Source organism: Panthera uncia, unplaced genomic scaffold (genome assembly GCF_023721935.1).
Source record: "Panthera uncia isolate 11264 unplaced genomic scaffold, Puncia_PCG_1.0 HiC_scaffold_1323, whole genome shotgun sequence".
Lineage (NCBI taxonomy): Eukaryota > Metazoa > Chordata > Mammalia > Carnivora > Felidae > Panthera > Panthera uncia.
Window position 1 is genome coordinate 54,568 of NW_026057946.1, and position 24,098 is coordinate 78,665.

At 38.3% G+C, this 24,098-nt stretch overlaps 1 long non-coding RNA gene across 1 annotated transcript in view; it reads left to right on the forward strand.

Moving 5' to 3' along the window:
- Positions 1-23,744, forward strand: part of LOC125916931 (uncharacterized) — a 60,072-nt gene extending 36,328 nt beyond the window's left edge. The window contains exon 2 of the long non-coding RNA XR_007456064.1: positions 23,668-23,744. This is a non-coding gene — a long non-coding RNA (uncharacterized LOC125916931). The remainder of the gene's footprint in view (positions 1-23,667) is intronic.
- The last annotated feature ends 354 nt before the right edge of the window (positions 23,745-24,098 follow it).

Genomic DNA, 24,098 nt, shown 5'->3' on the forward strand with positions numbered 1-24,098 from the left:
TTTGTCTGATATAAGTATGGCTACTCCAGCTTTCTTTTGGCTTCCAGTAGCATGATAAATAGTTCTCCATCCCCTCACTCTCAATCTAAAGGTGTCCTCAGATCTAAAATGAGTCTCTTGTATACAACAAATAGATGGGTCTTGTTTTTTTATCCATTCTGATACCCTATGTCTTTTGGTTGGCGCATTTAATCCATTTACATTCAGTGTTATTATAGAAAGATACGGGTTTAGAGTCATTGTGATGTCTGTATGATTTATGCTTGTAGTGATGTCTCTGGTACTTTGTCTCACAGGATCCCCCTTAGGATCTCTTGTAGGGCTGGTTTAGTGGTGACGATTCCTTCAGTTTTTGTTCGTTAGGGAAGACCTTTATCTCTCCTTCTATTCTAAGTGACAGACTTGCTGGATAAAGGATTCTCGGCTACATACTTTTTCTGTTCAGCACATTGTAGATCTCGTGCCAATCCTTTCTGGCCTGCCAAGTTTCAAAAGAGAGATCAGTCACGAGTCTTATAGATCTCCCTTTATATGTTAGGGCACGTTTATCCCTTGCTGCTTTCAGAATTTTCTCTTTATCCTTGTATTTTGCCAGTTTCACTATGATATGTCGTGCAGAAGATCGATTCAAGTTACATCTGAAGGGAGTTCTCTGTGCCTCTTGGATTTCAATGCCTTTTTCCTTCCCCAGTTCAGGGAAGTTCTCAGCTATTATTTCTTCAAGTACCCCTTCAGCACCTTTCCCTCTGTCTTCCTCCTCTGGGATACCAAGTATGCGTATATTATTTCTTTTAGTGTATCACTTAGTTCTCTAATTTTCCCCTCATACTCCTGGATTTTTTTATCTCTCTTTTTCTCAGCTTCCTCTTTTTCCATAACTTTATCTTCTAGTTCACCTATTTTCTCCTCTGCCTCTTCAATCCGAGCCGTCGTCGTTTCCATTTTGTTTTGCATTTCGTTTAAAGCGTTTTTCAGCTCCTCCTGACTGTTCCTTGTCCCTTGATCTCTGTAGCAAGAGATTCTCTGCTGTCCTCTATACTGTTTTCAAGCCCAGCGATTAATTTTATGACTATTATTCTAAATTCACTTTCTGTTATATTATTTAAATCCTTTTTGATCAGTTCATTAGCTGTTGTTATTTCCTGGAGATTCTTCTGAGGGGAATTCTTCCGTTGGTCATTTTGGATAGTCCCTGGAGTGGTGAGGACCTGCAGGGCACTTCCCCTGTGCTGTGGTGTATAACTGGAGTTGGTGGGTGGAGCCACAGTCAGCCCTGATGTCTGCCCCCAGCCCACCTCTGGGGCCACAGTCAGACTGGTGTGTGCCTTCTCTTCCCCTCTCCTAGGGGCGGGATTCACTGTGGGGTGGCGTGGCCCGTCTGGGCTACTTGCACACTGCCAGGCTTGTGGTGCTGGGGATCTGGCGTATTAGCTGGGGTGGGTAGGCAAGGTGCACGGGGGCAGGAGGGGCAGGCTTAGCTCACTTCTCCTTAGGTGATCCACTTCAGGAGGGGCCCTGTGGCAGCGGAGGGGAGTCAGACCCGCTGCCGAAGGGGTGGCTCCGCGGAAGCACCGAGTTGAGTGTTTGCGCCCAGTTGAGTGAGCAAGTTCCCTGGCAGGAACTGGTTCCCTTTGGGATTTTGGCTGGGGGATGGGCGGGGGAGATGGCGCTGGCGAGCGCCTTTGTTCCCCACCAAACTGAGCTCTGTCGTCCTGGGGCTCAGCAACTCTCCCTCCCTTTGTCCTCCAGTCTTCCGGCTTCCCGAGCAGAGCTGTTCACTTATGACCTCCCAGATGCTAAGTTGTGCTTGCTGTCGGAACACAGTCCCTCGGGCCCCTCCGCTTTTGCAAGCCAGACTTGGGGGCTCTGCTTGGCCGGCAGGCTGCCCCCTCTGCCCCGGCTCCCTCCCGCCAGTCCGTGCAGGGCGCACCGCCTCTCCGCCCTTCCTACCCTCTTCTGTGGGCCTCTCGTCTGCGCTTGGCTCTGGAGACTCTGTTCTGCTAGTCTTCTGGTAGTTTTCTGGGTTAGTTAGGCAGGTGTAGGTGGAATCTAAGTAATCAGCGTCAGGAGGCGTGGTGAGCCCAGCGTCCTCCTACACCGCCATTTTCCTCCCAATCAGCATCTTAATGTTAACAAGTGAGACTCTATAAGTGAGAATTCAATTTGTCTTGTAATTCAGCTACATATCAGAGTGGACTTTGGTTTTGGTTTTCAGAAATGTCAGCCTTGCTACTATAGGAGATAGGAGTTTCTTTGAGAGTAGTTATAGAAGCAGTACCCTGAGCTGGGACTTTAAAGCCTTCTTTTCATAATTTTTTCCCCTAAATTCTCTACACACTTAGAAGCAATCAACCAACTCCATTATACTTATTTTCACTAACCTTTTCTGTGGCAGAAAATATTTTGCAACCCAAAGCCTTGCCTTCTATAGACACCTTATTACAGGTAATAATTTGAGTAGCTCTTTTGCCACTGAATGCCATCAACAACAGTGTTGCCTTTACCATTGGAAATAGTCATCAATGCCCTTAAATCTAACTATATCAGAGAACCAAAAAATCCCCAGAATCAATTTAAGAACTCTTGTTTGAGATCATGTTCCTTAGGAACTACTTTTCATAGTAAGTTCTTTACCATTCAGGGTTCAATCTGAGAAGTAGAACCACTAGGACTGTGTGTGTGTGTGTGTGTGTGTGTGTGTGTGTGTTCGTGTGTTAAGAGAGAGGTAATGCAGCTACTCCAATTTAAGTTTTTCTTGAGACTTCTTCATTGATCCAAGTGTTACTTGAAAGTTTGTTATTTAATCCTCACATATTTTGGGTGATATATAGCTATCTTTATTTATAGCTGTCTTGTTATTGATTTCTAGTTTAATTCCACTGTGGTCTGAAAACACCTTGTATAATTTGTTTTTTAAGACTTCTTTTATGTCCCAGAATTTGGTCTCTGTTGGTGAATGTTCCATATGAGCTTCAGAGGACTGTGCATTCTTTTGTTGTTGGATGGGAGATTCTATAAATGTCAGTTAAATCCAGTTGCTTGACGTTGCTCTTCTGGTCAACCCTGTCCTTACTGATTTTCCTCCTGCTTGATGTATCAATTACTGAAAGAGGGGTGTTAAAATTTCCAGCTATAGTAGTGGATTTGTCTGTTTTTCCTTAGAGGTCTATCAGTTTTTTCCTTATATATTTGTATGCTCTATTGTTAAAGTACAAACAGGCTAAAGATTATGTCTTCTTGGAGAATTAACCCCTTGCTTGCTTTGTTGCTTCAGACAGTTTTTTTATTTTTTTTTCTTGCCTATTAGCACAACTTGGGATTTTTGTTGTTGTGGAAAACTGGACATGGTGTATCAGGTGATAGAAACTGAGGTAAATGTGTTGTATAGTGTGAGGTTTAATATTAATCTGGTTAGGAATTGGGTTGTGTCTAATGTTTGTTCTACCTGTAGATGCCAGAGCCTTCAATTTCCTCTAGTGTCCTTGCTTTTGTCTCTCCTGCTCTCCTTGGGTTTCCCTAAGAACCCCTTTTACAAATAGAGTCTGCTACTTGCAGCTCTTTCGTCTGCAAACCATTGTTAGGATACTAGAGCCTTGTCAATGTGGCAATAACCTGGGGGTAATGTTCTATAATATTATGATTAAGTCTGGCTTTTCATAGGTTTACATCCCTGGGCTGTGACCTTCACAAGTGTTTCTTATCTTTTCCCCCTCTTAGATGAGTCTGGAAGTCTAGAGAAGGCTGGAATGTGTAATTGCCCTTCCCTCACATGGAATAAGGCTTTGATAATGTTTTCTTTTGAAGAATAGGCCTTTGTTATGGGGAATGCTCTGAATTTGTTTCAGAATGGTTACTTTCCACCTCCCACTGTCAGAAACACTAGGGAATTTTTATTGGTTTTCACCTGAGAACTGGATGGGGTCCCAGAGGTAAAAGCCATGAAAGTGCAGGTTCATCTTGGACTGTAGTCCCCAGGAATTTTCCATCCATGCTAGTCCCCACTCAGGAATCAGCAGTTCCTCAAACTTACCACTTAAGTGTTTTGACCTTAGCAGCTTCTGTTCCAGGTAAACCGATATCAGCTGTGGACCTCTGTGTTTGCCTGCCTCTGCAGATATCCTACAGAGTGTATGCTTAGTAGTTTGCCCTGTGACCTCCTTCTCTAATAGGCCCAAGGAGAGTCATTGATTTGCAGTTTGCTCAACTGTGTTTGTTTGTTTTTATAGGACAGTAGTGATGGCTTTTAAATTCTACGTGTTGAAGCTAAAACTGGAAATTGGATTCTTTTTTTGTTTAATACTTTAAGTCCAATCTTTTCAGTAGGCTATGTCTCAGTACTGATCATTTTCTATGAAATTATCCTAGAACAGTATACTGCACTTGTAAATGGCAAGTTCAGTTCTCTCATTTTATCTTTAAAGTTTTTTTTCTGTTCCATCATTTCTGTATACTACCTCAAGGACACCAATTTATCTATACATGATTGGTCTTTGTTGTCTATCACTATAGCTCCTCCTTACTTCCTTTTATCATTTTGTCTATTTTAACTGCATTCTGCAGCATTTTCTAGAGCTCATCCTCAGCTTGCTCTTTTGTTGTTCTCATTCATTACTTGCTGCTTATAAATAATTAATTGGTCTTACTATAATTTTGTTTTGCCTCCAGTTCATCATCCAGTCTCACTTTTACCTTATTTTTGTTGCGATCATTTCAGCATGATTTCTTCTTTCAAAAATTTCATCTTTGGGGAACCTGGATGGCTCAGTTGGTTGAGCATCCAACTCTTGATTTCAGCTTAAGTCATGATCCCAAGGTTATGGGATCAAGCCCTGTGCTGGGCTCTGTGCTCAGCGTGGAGTCTGCTTAAGATTCTCTCTCCCTCTCCCCGTGCCCCCTCCTTTACTTAATGCATGCGTTCTCTCTCTCTCTCTCTCTCTCTCTCTCTCTCTCCAAGCAATAATAATAATAATAATAATAATCTTTTCTCTAATTTTATTTAATGCATAAAGATTTTTTTATTATTGATGTCTTCATCCAAAGTGAATTATTTTCCTGGGTTGCAAAATTATGTGCTTACATTTTTTAAAATTTTGCTTGTTTTTCTGTATTGTTTTGGTGTAGTGGCTCTGTTTCACTTTGCCATTTCTTTTCCCAAATATATGGATAGTTTCTCCCTGCCAGCTTTCTACTTGATCTGGTCTTTTTTGTAACCTCACTGAATATTTGACTCAATTCTATCTTTGGCTTTTTAGTTACCTAGAAAGGGGCAGTGGTGGGATGGAGGTGAGAAAGAAGAGCTAGACATGTGCCTTGATTCTATTCACATATTTTGTCTTTAACCTTTTTCGTTGGAACTTTGTTAAACATCTTTCCTCAGATTTTACTCTTGTTTCTTTGAGGGGAACCTCCAGATCCATGAGGGTACTGGATTATTAACCCATTTTTTAGAGTGAGTCCTTCAGTTTATCTTCATTAAGTCTTTGGCTATATGAAAACATCACTACTTAGCTCACCATTCCCCAGCCATCTTTTGTTCCCCACCCACAGTTGTGGTTACATTGGGGAAATACTAAAAATTCAGAAGTTCTTCCAACAATCAATGTGATGCTTTTTAGCTATGATGGAAAAGTATCCAGTGTTTTGAGGAGTGGTATTTTCCTTTTATTCTCATCTTTCATTTTTCCAAACTTTTATTTATTATAGACAATTAGCTCTGGATAATTCTTCCTGAAGTATTTCTCTCATGTTGTTGTAAGCCAGAAAAAGCAAATTGTGACTTTTTTTTAGTTTTTTCACCTTCTCATTCACCTACCTTTCCATCCTCTCCCATCGGCCATCGAGAAACTTTTCAGGAATTTGTCCACTCACTTTCTTCCCCATGGTACAGCTTCTGCTTATTATCTCTCTCTCTCTTCTCTCTCTCTCTCACTCTGTGTGTGTGTGTGTGTGTGTGTGTGTGTGTGTGTGTTGTATTTGGAGGAGGAGGTGGTAGGTAGGGAAATCTTACATTATTATTAAAATCTTCATTATCCAAAGGTACTCTAAAATTTAGAATTCATCATTGCATACCTTTTCTTGTTAGAGGATTGTTTCTCTTTTCTTTGTTAATGTTACTTATATTCATTAATAGTTTAGGGTGGAAGCTTCTATAATCCTATATTTGCTGTTATGTTTCCTCAATAAGTCCTTTACTATAGTTCAATATCTGGTATTGATCAAGCAACCCAGGTTTCTTAGAGGAAAATTGCTGTGAAAATGAGCATAATGAGCATACTCCTTAAAATGAGTTATCTTCCTGTGTGGAAATTTGGATAACTGGAAAAAAAGGCTGAGTAATTGAAATCCATTCATGTACTGAGGGTATTGAATGGATTTTAGTCATCACTATCAATTTCTTCTGTGATTAAATTTCTAATAGTCTCATTGATTGTGCTGAGTTAATTATAAAGACACAAATGAGAGGGTGAGTTAGGAAATAAAGGGAGGACTGTGTAATTCACACATCTGATAGTCACCACTCTCCTGCCATTCCCTAACTCCATGTCCAGATATATGAAAGCTGACCTGGGTCTCTGAAATGACAACTTACCAAAAAGACATTTAATCTTGGAGATGAGGAATCTGCAAAACAGATGTAGTGATGCTGAATCCAGGCAAAACTATGAGATAAGTGAAGTTTGTTGTCTGAATCTCTTAATCCTTTGTTTCCTGGATCACACGCTTCTCAAAATCCTTATATCCTAACATTATTTCCCCTGTCTCAAATTCTTTTTTCACTTTAAGGAATAAATAACTGGTGAGGGACCTTACCCAAGGGGTAGTTGCATGTAAGCAGGATTAAATCCTTAAGTAAAAGAGTTAAATTGTGGAATATAGGACTTTAGGATTCATCAAGCTTATAAAACGGGTTTCTTTTCCTGTTGAGGCCTCTTGAGCCCCTGAAATCATATTATTTAATAATGCCTAATTCTATTCTTTGTATAAGGAAAACCCCCAATGGTAATTAATTTCTTTCCAGGTTTTCCATTCTGCTGAAATTGGATACAGCTTTTTGTATTCATTCAGTAAATATCAGTTTATTGTTATTTCTTTAACTCAGTAGTGGAGAAGTCAGAACTATTTTTCAACAACTTTATCATTTTACTGGTTTTGGTATCCAGGTTATGTGAGGCCTTACATACTCTACTACTTTTAAAACCTTATACATTAAAATCTTTAAAATAAGGCTGAGAAATATAGCCTGTGAGTTTTTTTGATTGAACATTTGCCAAGACCAGATAGAATATATCGAATCCTCCAGGCTTCTGTTATGAAGCCTTTCTCATTTTCTCACAGTTCTTTAACTTGTGACATTGTCTCAGATTTCAGCAATGCTGTGGTGTATAGTTTGTTCTTAGGATATGCCCTGGCCCTGAGGGATTTCAGGTAATCTACTGATAATATTTTTATTAACCCCTCTCTTTGGTTCTCCCAGCTTCCAAGGAGATCTCTAGAATCCCTTTAACTTGTTTCTACAGAAAGGGCTCAAATGTTGCCTTGATTTCAGATTTAAACCCTTGTCGCTAGGCTACTCTGGATATATTTAAAACTCTCTGGTTCAAGGTAGGAGCATTTATATATTCCTGTGCCAAGTACTATCAAGTCAAGAACTATGAAGACAAAAAAGTAGACTTCTTTCTATCTTTGACAGTTGCTCATGTCTCTTCATATTCCTGTGAGCATGATAGATCTTTGATGATAGTGGGGATGGTGGTATAAGCAGGAGAAGTCTAAACTACATGTAAAATGTGTCAGATGGTCATAAGTGCCGTGGAGAAAAGTGAAATAGAGAAGTGAACTGAGAATGGTAGGATGGAGGGGGATTACATTTTAATATAAGGTAGTCGGGCAAGGCTTTATTGAGAAGGTGACATTTCAACAAAATGTGAAGATTTGGGACTGAACCATGCAGATATTTGGAGGAAGAGTGTACCAGGAAGAGTAAGCAGCAAGTGCAAACACTGTTGAGAGGTGAAAGTGTTTGCAGTTTGTTTTAGGCATGGCACAGAGTGTGGTGTTAGCAGAGTGGATTAAAGAGCAGGAAGTGATAGGAAATGATACCAGAGAATTAAGAGGATGGATGGAAGATCTTAGAAGCCATTTTAAAGATTTACTTTCTCTTGTTTGAGTGAAATGGGCTATTAGACATTCTGAATAGAAGTCTGACATGGTCTAGTTTATGTTTTTTAAGGGTTCACTTTAGTTTCTGTATAGAAACTAAAAAGGGTAAAGGTGGAAGCAGTGTATCCAGTGTAATATTCCAGGCAAGAGATGGTTAGGACTCAGACTGTGGACGTAGTATTAAAACAGTGAAGGGCACCTGGGTTAGTCAGTTAAGCTCAGTCAGTTAAGCGTCCAACTCTTGATTTCAGCTCAGGTCATGATCTCACAGTTCATGAGTTTGAGCCCCACTGTCCATGCAGAGCTGGCTTGGGATTCTCTCTCCCTTTCTCTCTCTGCCATTCCCCTGCTCACATGCTCTCTCTCTCCCTTGAATAAATAAATACATTTAAAAATTAAAAAACTTTTAAAACAGTGAGAAGTGATAGGATTCCAGGTAGCTACTGAAGGAGAGTTAGTAAGATTTGCTGAAGGACAAAATGCTGAAATGAGAAAGAAAGGAGTTAGGGATATCTCCAAGATTTTTGAACTTCAGCTGGTAAAAAAACAAGTAACTGAGATGCAAGAGACTGTGGGAGGAACAGAAATTGTGAGGGAAGAAGCTCAGGTGCTCAGTTAGGAGATACCAAGTAGAAACTTGAAATTCAGTTCATTAAATTGAAATGCAAAAAAGTCCAAATAAAAACCTGGCTGTTATCAGCATATAAATGGTATATAAGGAGAAGAGATCCAAGCACTCCAGACAGCATTACCCATGCTTCTTTATCCTCCAGCTTCTTGTTGGTTTTGGCCAATAGGAGTCATTTGCAGGAGAGCAGAGAAGAGAAAAGCAAGGTCGTGGGTTGGGAAGGTCTCCCAGCTCATGTCCATGTCAGGCAGCCCCCTCTGCTATTCTAAAAGGTTTCACATGCTCTGGTCACCACTTCTTCCCTTGCTCTCTAGGCCTAGGAATGATGGAGTGACAACTGTTTCTCACTGTTACCAGTCCTGGGTGCTTTGCCACCTCTCATTGGTTCCCTTGACACTATCGACTCCATTTAACTTCTTTATGTTACTGCTTCAGAGGATGCCATCTGTTTTCTGCCAGGACCCTAATGATATAATAGTAGATCCAGTAAAAATAGATTGGAGGTGGTAGCACTTGAACCCTGAGGTCCAATCTATTGTCAGTGATTATTGATAATTATATATAGTTATTAAAATTATTTTTATTATGATTTAATTTGCTTTATTTTATTCTTACAATCAAGTGGATTAGAAGCATATTATAAGGAAATAGTAGTTTTGACCTGTTGAATGACCTTAGAAAAGTCATGTCACTTTTCTGAACTTCAGTTGCTGAGTGAGTTAAATAGACATGGGAACTTCTGCCTCTGCTTTCAGAAGTCCATAAATAATGAGTTTGTACCTCCTTCAGGGTCTTGGAAGAAAGTTGTTGGAGGAGAATAAAGGCTGATTGCTTACTGTTAAATAATTTCACTGGTACATAAAACCCACAAATGCTAGCTAGAATTGGAAGAGACAGCTAAGGACAGGGAAAGCCTGTAAATACCTGCAAGGACGAAGTCATTTCAAGATGTGTTCAGTAATTTTTTGTGTGTATCAGAATAGATTCTTCCAGTAAAAGACATGTAACAAAGGCAGAAAACAATCTAAAGACTTTGGAATGACAATCTAAAAATTGACAGTTACCAGCATGTTTCCTCTAGGTCTCCTTGCCGAAAGCTATATCCAGGAATGACAGAGTCACGCAGCCCTGGAGTTTAGCAGCTGAGCACCTCTGGATCTCTGGCCTTCAGCACCCAAAGTATAATTCTTAAATCTACACACTGTCTCGTGCAGTGTTTTCTCCCCTCCTCTTCAAATAATATCCAATTACTGAGTGCTGTTCTGGGAGAACCTGGGGAAATGCTAGAAGGAAACACAGCTGAGAGCCACTGTGGTTTGACAACTCTCCAGCTACTTTGAAAATATTTTGGCAAAAACAAGATTTTAAGTAAAACTGTTTCCTTTGGTAACATACCCAAAACTGCAGGTTTTACATTTTCAGTACTATGATTTGGGCCAAAAAGGGAAAAGAAAAGAAAAAGAAAAAAGGGGGAAAAGTTTTTCTAGAGTGTGGAAGAGAGAATCTAAGGAAAAGAGAAAACACTTTGCATGAGAAGCAAGAATGAGGGCAAGGAGGAAACATATGGAGACATGTTTAACATTCTCTCCTTACTTCTTTTCTCTACTGAGGAATTTCTCCCTGTCAGAGCACAGCATTCTCTTTTGCCCTCAGATGACCTGGAAGGAATTCTCTGGGGATGACCAGGCTAGGATATGTGTTACTGCTTATTATAGGATGATGGATAGTCAACTGGGGAAGGTAAAACCACATGTGGCCATTCCACACTGCAGCCGATACGGGAGGGGATGAAATGGAATGATTTTCATCTGCACCCACTAGTTGGTTTTTAGAGGATATGCTTATCTTTTCTTGCTTCATTTTCTTCCTGGTCACAACCACACATGAAATCCCTCAGTACTTGAAAATTCCAAGCTCTCTACTATCTCATAGCTTTTGTAAATGCTATTTTCTCTACCCAGAATGCTCTGCCTCCAACCCAGCACTCTTTTTCAGAGTATCCCCCCCTTACTCTCCAGATGATGTTAGCTTCTAGTGTTCTCTTTGTGGCTGTCTGTTTACATATTCCGCAATCACCTGTAAATTCAATGAGGGCTTGGCCATCAACATATCCCCAGGGTCTATCATATTGTGGATGTTTAAAAGTATCAGCCATTTGTCTGAACCTGTCTACCTTTACTTGCTATTTCTTACTGTACTCCTTTCCTAATAACCTACTCCTCCTTTGTTTTTATTCCCCCTTATATTTCTCTTTCCATTGTTTTTTTTCCTAATATGCTTTCTCTTCCTCCATAGTTTAAGACCCAAGATAAAGGATGTGAAGTAGAAAGCATATTCTAAACTATAGAATATTAAAGCTAAAATGTGCTTCACAGATTATTCAACTCAGTGCCTCCAGTTGTATGATTGTACTGTTTCTCAAGGTCACACACAATTCTAATTTATATTAGAATTGTGTAATCTTGACTGTATTTAGTCTTCCTTTCATCGTTGTCATGCTTTGGGGGATGGAGGACCCCAAAAGTACTACTCATTTCTCTACCACACAAATTTCCTATCATCCAACAGTTGAAGTCTTATTGGAGAGGGAAAAAAAATGCTTCCTAGATCCTTCCTAAATAGTTGCTGTTCTAAGAATAAAACTTAGAGTCAAACTCTGTCCTAAACTTCCCTCAAATTTAAGACGATCCATCTTGGAGGGGAAGGGAAAGAGTCAAGTTCAATGTTCAGTACCTAAAATAAATGCTCATTTGAGAATGGGCCCAAAGGTCTAAGACACTGTTAAAAGAGAGAGAGAGAGAGAGAGAAATGGTGGTCCTCATCAACAATGAGGATAACAATAGCTAACTGACATTTGTTTATTACTATTTATCTGGCACTGTTCTGGAACCTGTCCTAAATGAAATGTATTCACTTATTCCCCCAAAACACTGTGAGTTAAGTTCCATTATCTCCACTTTACAGATGAGGAATCTGTGGCATAAAAATGTGGAATAATGTATTTCAATGTCTTTAACTAGTTAAATGGAAAGCTAAGATTTGAACCGGAAGAGCATACTGCAAAGCCAAAACTCTGTGGAACACCTTGAATAATGTTTCTAGCCCAAACACAATAAGTTAAGACTTCGCTCTACAGACCAAATGTTTAACAACCTCTCTGGAAGATCTCACTCAGTATAACCAAGTTCCATGAGGTCTGAGATAATTTGAAATCAGAACCTTGGGAATGGTGAGTCCTTTCACAATTATGTATCTAATTAGGTGGTGTGTTCCTGAACTAATTCTGAGATTTTGTGTTGTCTGTCTGCACTTTTCCAATAACTTTCACTTGTGCCAATTCAGTTAATTCAGGCAATAATACTTGCGTTATATCTTCTCACAAGCTAAAGAACCTCTCAAGGACATGGTCTTAACAGAAGTGAAGGGCAAGAGGCTCCTGAGACAAGCATTTTGTTTCTGCTTCACCATGGCATATGGAATAAAATCTGTGCTATATAGCCTTGCACAATCAGGGCCCTGCCCACTGCTTGCCATGGTCTCCAGCCATTCTCTCTGTTGTTCCTTGTGCTCCAGCCATTGAGATCTATCTTCAGCCCCTTGAACTCACCAACTTCGTCCTCCAGGGCCTGTGTTCTTGTTCTTTCTTCTACTTAAAACACCTTTCCCATATATCTTCCCATGACTGGATCCTTGCTGTCATTAAGGTCTTAGTTCAACCATCACTGCTCAGTAAACTCTTACCTATCTACCCTTTCTTTGTTCCATTCAGCATGGCTGTAATGATTTTAGGCTGGAAAAAAATTAAAACGCCAATAATCCCTAAGCAACAACAACAACAACAAAGAAAAGAACATTCAATAGATCTCCTACACAACTTGCTTCAGTAATACCACTTCCTAGTATCTTGACAGGGTAAATTATTTATTAAGTAAAAGTGAACAAATAAGATTATACAACATCAGCCAAAAATAAATTTGATGATAGTGTAATTAATGTAAGGAATTCTATCTGATGTACTTGAGTAATAGGACCAGTGGTTTATTTAAGCCACTCCTTGTTTCAAATAATAAAATCAAAAAACAAAATCACATGAAAGATACATTTTTTCTCTATTCGATGAGTGCTGTGGTCTGAATATCTGTGTTCCTCCCAAATTCATATGTTGAAATTCTAACTCCTATAGATGATGATATTAAAAGGTAGGGATGTGGGAGATGCTTAAGAGTGTGGAGCCCTCATGAATAAGATTAGTGCCTTAGAAAAGAGGTTCTAGAGAGATCTCTTGCCCCTTCCACCATGTTAGGACATAGCAAAAAGATGCCAGCTATGAACCAGGAAGAAGACCATCACCAGTCATGACAATACCTTGATCTTGGACATATCAGCCTCCAGAACTATGAAAAATAAATTTCTGTTGTTTATAGTTCACCCAGTAAGTGATATTTTGTTGTAGCAGCCTAAACAGGCAAGAAACTGACAAAAGATAAATGTACCTGGCCCTTTAAGAGAAATATCAGATAATTGAGAAGCAAGTTAAGAAACAAGAGTAGGAGTGGGGATGACGAAGGTGTAGAACATCTCCTTTTTAACCTACTGCAGAGTTTAATCTGGAGATAATTTCTATTAATCCTGACTGTCATGAAGCAATTACTGTCTAAGCATCAGTATTAAAGAGTATACATACATCCACTGTGGGCCAGTGAACCAGTTATCAATTTGTGACCATGCAGTCAAAAGCCACAAATGATGTAGTGCTTGGCTGCATTTTCCTTGAGGTATTGAAGTCTTTTCTAATGATATTTCATGAGATAGCTTTATCTAAATTCCACTTGTTCCTCGTGTGAACCTTGTTCTGCAAAACTCAGAATTGCTGTTCACCAAGCAAGTATCTGTTACAAATTTTGAACAATAAATTAATAGAGCTATAATTTGTAGACAGCAAAAGGTGTATTAAACTATTAAATAGTTGCACTTTTAAATATGGAATAAAATATACACTAGATTTATTCAAAGAGGGCTTTGCTGACAGTTAACAAATTTATCAAGATTAGCTTACATTACATTTCAGGACAGTTATTAATCAACCTGGAGACTATATTCCACCCTAAACACTATATTCAGATTGACTTTTTAAATTAGCTACACAATGTGAGAGACTTTTCTAGGATCCAATCGCAAAGCAGCCTGGGATATATAAAAACCAGCTTCAGTGATCTGGGTTTATGGCAGGGTTTCTCAATCTCAGCACTACTACATTTGGGGTTGATTATTCTTTCTTGTGGGGGACTCGCTGGTGTATTGTTGAATGCGTAACAGCAACTTTGGTCTCTACTCACTAGATGCCAGAGGCACCTCCTTTCCCAGTTGTGACAAACAAAAACTTTTCCAGACATTGCCAAATGTTCCCTGGAGGAAAAATATGCCCCTTGTTTGTAGAGTAGGTAAAGAAGCCTTCCAAGTATCCAGAATTTAGGAGCATGACCTTATTCACTGGATCCAAACCTCAGGAAACTGTACCTAAGAACATGGCCTCTCAACTACTTCTAAAAGCAGACTCATGTGTCCACTGATGGTTTGTTGAAGCTAAGCAGTGGTAAACATATAATATACATATACCATATAAGGTTTAATTTATATCAGGTCTTTAGAGAGAACATGCCTCCTGATTTTGGCTCCACTTGGCGCTTTATTACCTTTGTTTATTTCATTCCAACCTCCTTGTCAAAGGGTTTCTAGAAGGGTGAGAACTTGGTTTACTGTCACATTTTGTAGCTAAAACTGCTTTAAAGTTATTTGTAATTCTATGACATTAGAGATCTCACCATCAAGTTGCCTGAGGCATATTTTTAAGGCTCAAGAAGGTTTAACTCCTTTAGCCAATCTTACTGTTTTCATTATTTCAACTCTTCCAACCCAACTGTGTGTTCAGAATATACAAGGACAAATAATAGTTAAATGATCATTTTCTAAGCAATTCACATTACTCAATATTAATTCATTCTAAAAATGGTTGGAATCAAAATAAGGCCAATCTCAAAATATAGTGATAATCCCAGAATAAATTTATTGATTTATCATGAGATATCATGAGGCTCTGTTCATTTATGAGTGTGTCAAAAATTTCTTCTTTACATTTATATATTTATCTTTGAAAGTATGTTCCACAGGGTATCAATCCTCTCATTCCTTAGGGATTCCAAACATGGCCCCATCAGACCATCTGCCAATCTTGGTCACCACAAATAATTAACCCCACCATGAAGTATTTAAAATATGTAAAGGTTAAAAGATCATAAAAATGAGACCATATGTACAAACATACCACGTGTGCTTTGGCAAAGGAAATGTACATGTTAAGACAAATCTTAACAAGCCTGCCAGAAAGTTAGATCAAAACCAGGACAAAAAGATTCTTTTCATATAAGCCTAGGTATTTCCCTAGCACTTACCCTGAGGTTAGCTAAGATGAAGACAACCAATATACCCATACATATATCTGCCTGGCAAATCCAGGAAGATCCTTAATGGCTGAGAAAATAAAAGACCTAGAACCCTGTGTTTGGGGAGGTGAACTGCCCTGATCCAAATCCTGGCTCACAACTAATTGTATCATCATCTTAATATGCTGGCAAAATATATAACATCTCTGATCCTCAATTTCCTCATCTATAAGATGGAAATGATTATATATTTCTTCTGGAATGTTTTCAGGAATAAATAAGATAAACTGAAAGTGTTTAGAATTTTTTTTCCCATCACATAATGAGGGTTACTATTCTAATTAATACAACAAATATACATCCAGTCTCCTCAGGACTGCTAACATTTTGGTGCCCACTCTTAGTTATTTTAGATGATGCTTCAAGGAAACACTGTATTTGTAAAGATGCATCCAGTTTTGTTAAGTGGCTACACCACCAAAGCCAGATTGAGGAAGAGCATATATAGTCAGAATCTAGTTGTGCCCAAGCTTTTGTGTTCCCTGAGTAGGTCATCTGCACTGGAATGGGGTTTATCTCACTGATGGGAAATAGCCAAAGGACTCTTCTTGAAGATCACCAGAAGATAGTAAAAAGTGGGGATGTTGGAGTAACTAGGAAGTGGCTTCAACCCATGCATTAAACACTTTCAATTAGTGAGAATAACCTGTACCCTGCTTATGCTGTTTGAATGAGTGGACTGTGAAACTGTCAAAACCTAGGAAGAAATTACTTTTAGATAGCCAATAGTTGGGCTTATCCATGTCACACTCCCCGTCCTTTAGAACTGATTATTTAATGTTTATGACACCACTATGCATCAAATTGTTAAATTAAAAATTACTAAAATAAAAATTTTTAAATTGTTAAGATAAAAATTCACTCTAATAGATAACTAAGTGAATTAGGATTAGTTTATATAACCCTGAAGCAGGGGTGGGGGGGGGTGGTGAGGGGTAGTTTCTCATGCTTTTTTTTTTTAATGTTTATTTATTTTTGAGAGACACAGTGCATGAGTGGGGAAGGGGCAGAGAGAGAGGGAAACACAGAATCTGAAACAGACTCCAGGCTCTGAGCTGTCAGCACAGCCCCCAAAGCAGGGCTGGAACCCATGAACTGCAAGATCATGAACTGTGAGCCAAAGCCGGATGCTTAACTGGCTGAGACACCCCTAGTTTCCCATGCTTTTAAAGTCTTTTAGAACTTAAAAAATAATGAAATATACCAGACATTACAGAAATGTATAAAGAGTAATAAAGCAAACTTTTGCTGAGGCTGTAGGACTTCAGGAGTTCCGGCATTAATCTGAGGTCTCAGTTCCTACTCTACATCTTGCTAGTTCCCCTCCCCACCTATAATACCCAAGCCTCAGGGCCTAGAGATTGTCAAATGCCCACAGCAGCTAAAGATTTGGTTATCAGTTTCACACTTTACTTTCTCTGAGCCATAAATTTAAAAAGATATGTAAAATATTTCATTCAGCCCTCTACATGTTTTTAGTGGGAATTTTTTTCAGGTTATGTAGCCCCTTCATTAATTTTTTTTTTATCAGAATGTATTTATTAGTATGAATTTGAGATTTTTTTAAATTTCATTTTAGGTATATATTTGTGTTTCTAAGATATGAATTAAGACTTACAATATTAAGATATGAATGACAATAAAGACAAAATGACCATGAACAGAATTGGTATGCTATATAAATTATTGTAAGGACACACAGTTTTCCATGGTAGAGAGTAATTTTTGTATTTGAATTTCTTTTCAATAGTTCCAAAATAATAACTAAAAGAAAATCAGTGATTTTGTTATTACTCAGTGGATGTGAACTCTAAACCTAAACTACCCTCTCCCTTTCCAAAGGCCCTTAGGATATTTTCCCAATTTATAAATTCCCCATTCTAGTGTAAATTATCCTTGGAGAATGGAATGTAAGTGCTAGCAAATCCACTTAGCTGTCTCCATCTCACCTAAAAGTCTGTTGAGTTAATGAGGAAATTCAATCTCTCTCTCTCTCTTTCTCTCTCTGTGTGCGTGTGTGTGTGTGTGTGTGTGTCTGTGTGTGGTGTGTGTGTTATCAATCCTCAGAATTCCAAAACTTACGCAGTGAATAAGTGCGGAATTGGTTAACTTGCTGGGATTCGGGTGAGCCCTGGGATATCATCAGGTGGTAAATCTTGCAATGGTAACCATCTTCCATAAGAACACTGACTTACACTCCTCTGTGCGTGCTTCTGGCCAACTAAAGCCTGATACCTCCTGCCAAATTTCTCCCTAGAGGATCTGAACTCCAGCTCTGACACCATTGGTGGTCCCATTCAGACCTTCTTGGCCCCGCTGCATGGGAAGGGGAGGAAGGAAGGTGTTCTATCCAGTTTTAAGATGAGGAAACTGAGCCTCATCAAGGTTAATTTTTATGAATTTAAATAATAAACAGTGGAACCAAACTGACTCCAGAGCTCATAGTATTTCACTATACTGCATTGCAAATATAAAAATACTGTTTTGTAAAAAGCTGGCAGCCAGCAGTGCAGTAACTGATTTTAGGGGTGTTTTAAGTGGTTGGGGTTACGCTGGCTGCTTGTGGGAAGCCTAATTTGTTTGGAACATGGCCTGGCACATAGTAACTGTTATATAAGTGTTTGCCATTTGCCATTGCCACAAGCATGGACTCTGAGCAGCTTAGGTGTCACAAGCACATCATAACTATCATGTGTCCACTACTGTTTCCTGGATTCAGACTTAAGAAGGGGACAATTCCCTTAAAGCACAGGCAAGTTTACGCCAGTGAAAATTTCTGCAAACTGGAGTAATGTTTCTATAATGCTCAGTAAAGCCACAATAATGTCAAGAAAGAAAACTATTTATGTAATCCCATCTGTATAAACAAGATTAGATCTTTGTAGTGCTCCTTAACTTTGTTGGTATTCTTTAGCCCTTTATACAGGCTGCTTTATCTCTCCATACATAAAGATACCAAGTTATAAGAAGTTTGTGTATTCGATTCAATCTATGTCATTTGGATAAAGGCTCGACAAAAGTATCCCTCTAGAATGCCTATTAAGAAGGGATCTTCTTAGGAAAATAACAATATAAATAATGTTAAAGGAAAAGTATTTAAATTATCCAAGGTAACACACATTTTTAAATGTCTTAAACTTTTCCAGAAACAACACAATGATAATATCTAATCATGAAATCTCTTTCTTAAACCAGATTCACAAATAAATTCTACTGGAAAATTCTTCCTATTAGCCTGTCTTCTTCCAGTTTTCACTTTATTAAGATCCTAGAGGCTGCTATCTCCCAAATATATTTTTCATACCCAACCTAAGATTTTTTTTAATAGAATTTAAATTCTCTTTCTTAATAAGGCACAGGTCAAGCCATGTTCTTAAATCCAGTTTAACTAGTAATAACGATGACTTTTGATTAAAAACATTTTTTAATAAATAAATAAATTCCCTCTCTTACTATCTCTACTTTTCTATCTCTTTCTGATATAATGATTTTAATAATGACCATTAAAAATTTCAAATATTTTAAGACCCACAATCTCAGGAATATGTGTCATATAAAACTTGTATTTTTTAAAATTTTAGTTACAGCATTTATAAAATTGGTGAATAAATTAATATTATTTATTTTGATTCTACAATGTGCTTATAAATTACCTAATGTTTAGGAAATCCATACTATTAAAGCTTTAGAAAATTAGATGGCTATGTTCTTGGCAGTATTGAATTTGAATGTTTGTGAATAAATCTTTTATACAAATGATAATTTCTAATGTTCCTGTTTAAAGAAGAAGATATATATATATATATATATATATATATATATAATCACACACACACACACACACACACAGAGTTTATAAGAAGTTTGGCCAAGTACTAAGAAACTTGAATATCTCTGTCATTTCAAGTTTAAATTTTTTGATCTTACTATGTGGATTTTCCTGAGAGTCCAGACTTAAACACTTTCTATATGAAGAGAAATGTTCTATAGTATCAGTCATAAGTCCACTCTGGTCTTTAAAAATATCCAGCAAGCCTCAAATGAGGCTTCATTTTATTTATTTAAATGAATTTAAATAAATTCATTATTTCTTCAGCATGCTTTCCATGTTCTTCTTTTAGGACATTGCCCCTCTCCCATCCCTAATCCTCTTTGTTCATTGAAGCAGCATGCGGTCCAAAGAGCATCTGCCATTTTCTTACATGATCCCACAATCTTGGCACATGGCCCACACCTAGCCAGTTAGTGTCCTTCCCGGAGAAGAATATCCTTTCTTCTATGACCATGTGAGAACAGAAGCTATTGCCCCCAGCTGTGTCCCTCATTGTATAGAAAATCTCCTATCTTTAAAAGGATAGCACAAACTGGTATTCAGAAAGAAGGCAAGGTATGTGAAAGAGTGAAAAGACAGTGACAGAGAAAGTGAGAGACAGAGGAAGAGACAGAAAACTGAAAAGGAGAGACTCCAGTAGAAAAGGAGAAGGGAGAATTGAGATTATATCAGTGTGATTGTCATATGTGTTGTTTTGGGTCTTGCTCCTTCTCTGGCTCCTGCCTTCCAAGGCTTGGTCTTTAAGTCTTTGCTTCTATCTGTAAGATACTTTGTTATCTTTTCAAAGTTCTCCCCTGCCCTTCAAGTAGACTATCCTTGCAGTCAAAAGATTTCTCATAGAAAGAGCTATCCCAAAGTCTCTGTGGCCCTGCATTTGGATAGTACACAGTTTGATAACATGGAGAATTATTTGCATTTTCCATTAAATTTTAACCATTCACCAAATATTACATCAATGTTATAAGGAAGGAGGAAAAAAAATCGCCCAGCAGGTATTATGATTATAGGAACTATTATTTCAAAGATAAGTACCTGAAGGTATGATTGAACTGAGAATGACAAATCAGGCCCAACTAGGACACATAGATGGGGAGACTGGTCCAAAGTAATCCTCCTAGAGAAATTTAGACTATGTAAGGGTGTTGAAGGAACCTGAGTCTTAAGTTACTCAAGTTTTATTTTACCTTCATCACTCCTGGTATATTATAGCACCCTTGCTGCAACAAATTATAACACACTTAGTGACTCAAAATGACACAGATTTATTATATTCAGGCCTGGAAGAAGTATAAAATGGGTCAGCAGGGCTCTGGGGAAGTATCTGTTTCCTTGCCTTTTCCAGTTTCTAGAGACTGCCCACATTCTTTGGCTTGTGGCTTCATATAATTCCAGTTCTGCTTCCATTATTATATCTTTTTCTCTATGACTCTCCTGTTGCCTTCTTATAAGGACCCTTATGATTATATTGGGCCCACCTGATAATACAAGATAAACTCCCATATTAAAACCCTAAACTTAATCCATGTACAAAGTCCCTTTTGCCTTATAAGGTAGCATATCAGGTTCTGGGCATTAGGGTGTAGACATCTTTGGAAGGACATTATTAGCCTACCATACCTGGTACTGCTTCTTGCAAAAGAGTGCCAAACTGTAGATCAGGAATAGGTGACTTGATACATTATCTCAAGTTTGTCTGGAGAGGACATCAGTCCTAAAAGCATCACTATGCATCTCAACATGGGATTCTTGTGGGACAAAACTTAGGACCTGGTGTATACCTTCCATTTTTTTTCCCTATGACTATAGAGCAGATGAGTACTTGTTAGAAACCTCAAAAATGCTGAGAAGATGTCAGTGGTGATGCAAAAATTTTTCTTCACACAGCAGGAACAGATCCAGCTCTAAGAACCCATTTGCTCAAAGTCTTTAGGATAGGACATTCTGCTTACCAACAAACTGGCCAGGGCGCTTATCTAGATTAATAGATCCCCCAAAATCTAGAAACATGAGAAAGAGACAGATTCCATGCTGCTGATAACCAATATTCTCACTGTTCTGAAATCTATGCAACTACTGCTCTGCTATCAGGATAAGTGAACATGTTCTGTGAGTCCTGGTGTACAGAATGCTAGGGACATTTCTGAAAACCACCTGGCCTGCCACTTGCAAAGCAGTCCATAGTTTCACAATAGCAGGAATCCATTACTACCTGCAGTGTAAAGGAAAGTGGATCTAGGACCACCCAGTAAAAGTTGGAACCACTGAGAGTCTGTCAAGGGGAGGTTGAAACTAATGAAGGAAACACCACTGTTGCAGGAAACTCCACTGAGGCAGTGGGTGGGGCAGGGGAGGAGGAATACCCTGGCTTCTCCCTTCTTCCCATCTACTGACCTACCACCAAGCTCAGGAGAAAGCTAGTTGGCAAGAAAGCCTGAACACACACACACACACACACACACACACACACACAGAGTTTCCTAGAATACCCACTCTCTTTCACCTTTCCCTAATACAGGAAGAGCAGGGAAAGGGCAAGCAAGGGATCAACACAATAGCCAACTAACTTTGAGAAATATTGGGATAAACGAAGAACAATTGATTTCTTAACTATAGGATATTTCATATGCACTATGATTTTCCATGGAAAGGATATAGTATGTGGTTGAAAATGAACTCTTTTATGCCATGTGCTGTGCATATGTAGTCTTAATCTCTTTATTTAAGGACTATCCTTTCAGAAACTTTATCTTCAGCTAGACTCACCCAGGAAGGTAGGACTGATTTTGTGGAAATGTTCTGAATTGGCTGCAAGAGTAAATTATCTCTTAATAGACACCATCTACCCTCTTCTTAGGGGAGGCAGTAAAGAAAATTCCAAGTACAAAAAGAGATAAAATCTTTATGGCATTTTCTCTGCTTCCCATAGGGGCCAAATTAGAATTTGCTTTTTACTAATACTTGCATCCAAGGCCCTGGCATTCTGGACTTTGAAGACTCAAACTAGAAATTGAACAGTCAAGAAAAATAAACCCTCTTCCAGGGCACCATTTGAGGGAAATCTAGCTTCTTATGGTCCCTTTACATTTGTTTTCAGCTAATACAATCCAAGACGTTTTGCTAAGACTGGTCCACCTGCCAGACATTCAGCAGTCTGGAGACATTCTCAAGTAGTAGAAGAGGCAATGAAAATAAAATGGCATGCAAAACATGATGTTTTTCTACATGCTTCTCTTACCATAGACACTTAAAAAAACAAAAATAAAAAGTAATTACTGAAAGCTATCACAGCACGATTTGCTGAGTCACTAAATTAAGGTGTTTTTTTTAATAGACCTGTTTATTTCTAGAGAACTGTTGATTTTTAATAGAGATGTTACTATTTGAGTCCAAATGAGGTTTTTTTGTCCACTTATGTATCCAAAGCTAAGGCTGTGTCAAATAGTAGTTACTATATGTCAGACACAAAGAAATTGTAAGAAGAAAGACAAAGTTTAAGGGAACTCTAAACTTTATCAGAGTTCCTTTGTTGAAGAATTCATGTGCTGAAAATATGGCAAAAGAATTTTAAACTTGGTATCAAGATAGATTTCATGCTGGCCCCCCACTTAGTATCTGTGTGAACTGGAATGGGAACTGATTATATCTGATCTCCAGTTCTTTTATGTGGGAATTGAAGGTGATAATGCATGTGGGAATTGAAGGTGATATTCCTTAGGTCATTGTTGGGAGACAAAATGAGATCATGTCTGGGATAATAGTTCTAAATTATCAACTGCTTTTCTAAACAAGAGGATGACCAAAGAAGGATGCACACTTTCTCTGGAATTATGCCAGTGGCCTTAACATGCTAAGATACCTAAAAAATGAAATCAGCCTTCTTTCTTCCTTGTCCTCAGAGACTTAAACTTTCTACAAGTAACTCATAAAATTAGCACTTCACTGGAAATGAAATCTGATTTAAGGAGTATCAGCGTTGAGAAACCTCTTGGAGGCCAGGGATGTTTCTTCTTTCATAATACTATGAATAATATTCACATGGTTTTAGAAATTACTTCAATATGCCACATCTCTAGACTGCTGGTTTTTTCTTCTGATTTTCCTAGAAATTATCTTCCCCACATCCCTGCTATGAATTACTCTCTACTGCCTAACCCACATTCTTGGTAGTAACTATCAAGTTAATTGCTCTTCCTTTGCATAGAATGCTCTGAGCCCTCTGAGTACCAGCATTGCATTTAGAAACATGACAATAGGTCACACATAAAGAAGGAATTTGTCCATATCTGAATCATGTAATAACGTCAGAATTAACTTCAGAAATCATAGTATGTAATGGTTTGCAAGATTTTTTATTAGCACAAGCCTTTTATAAAATGAAATCTTGGGTAGAGTGCCATATACAAAATAGACTTGACCAAAACTGCCTTGGATAAAGATGGAGTGAGCTCTAACATATTACTCAGTCTTTTTGTTTCATTGGGGATACTAAGGTTCTATTATACCGTTTGAACACCACTCTATATAGATCAATCTCCCCTTCCTTCCAGGGTTCCAGTCTCTTCTACAATAACCACCAATGGTTTGTTCAAGCTTTCAACATTTCCAGTGATGTCCATCCTCCCAAGGTAGGCCATTCTATTTTTAGAAGCTTTGTTTATTTAGAAATACAAAGTTTATTCTTGTTTTGTTGGTTTCCTTGTAACTTCTGTTTGTTGAACCTAGAATAAAACTGGATTGTACTGTATTCCATGTATTTGAGTCAATGACCATATTTCTCTGAAAACATTTTTTTACAAACTAAACATCTTGATTTTTTTCAACTTTCTCATCATGTGAGAATATGTGGTCCTAATTTCTGTTCAAATCACTTTCCTTTGGGTTTCCTTCAGTTTGTCAATGTCAGTTTTAATTTGTGTGCCTAGAACTATGAGCAGTAACTCCTATCTTGAATGCAACCATCAACTCTCTCATTTTGAGC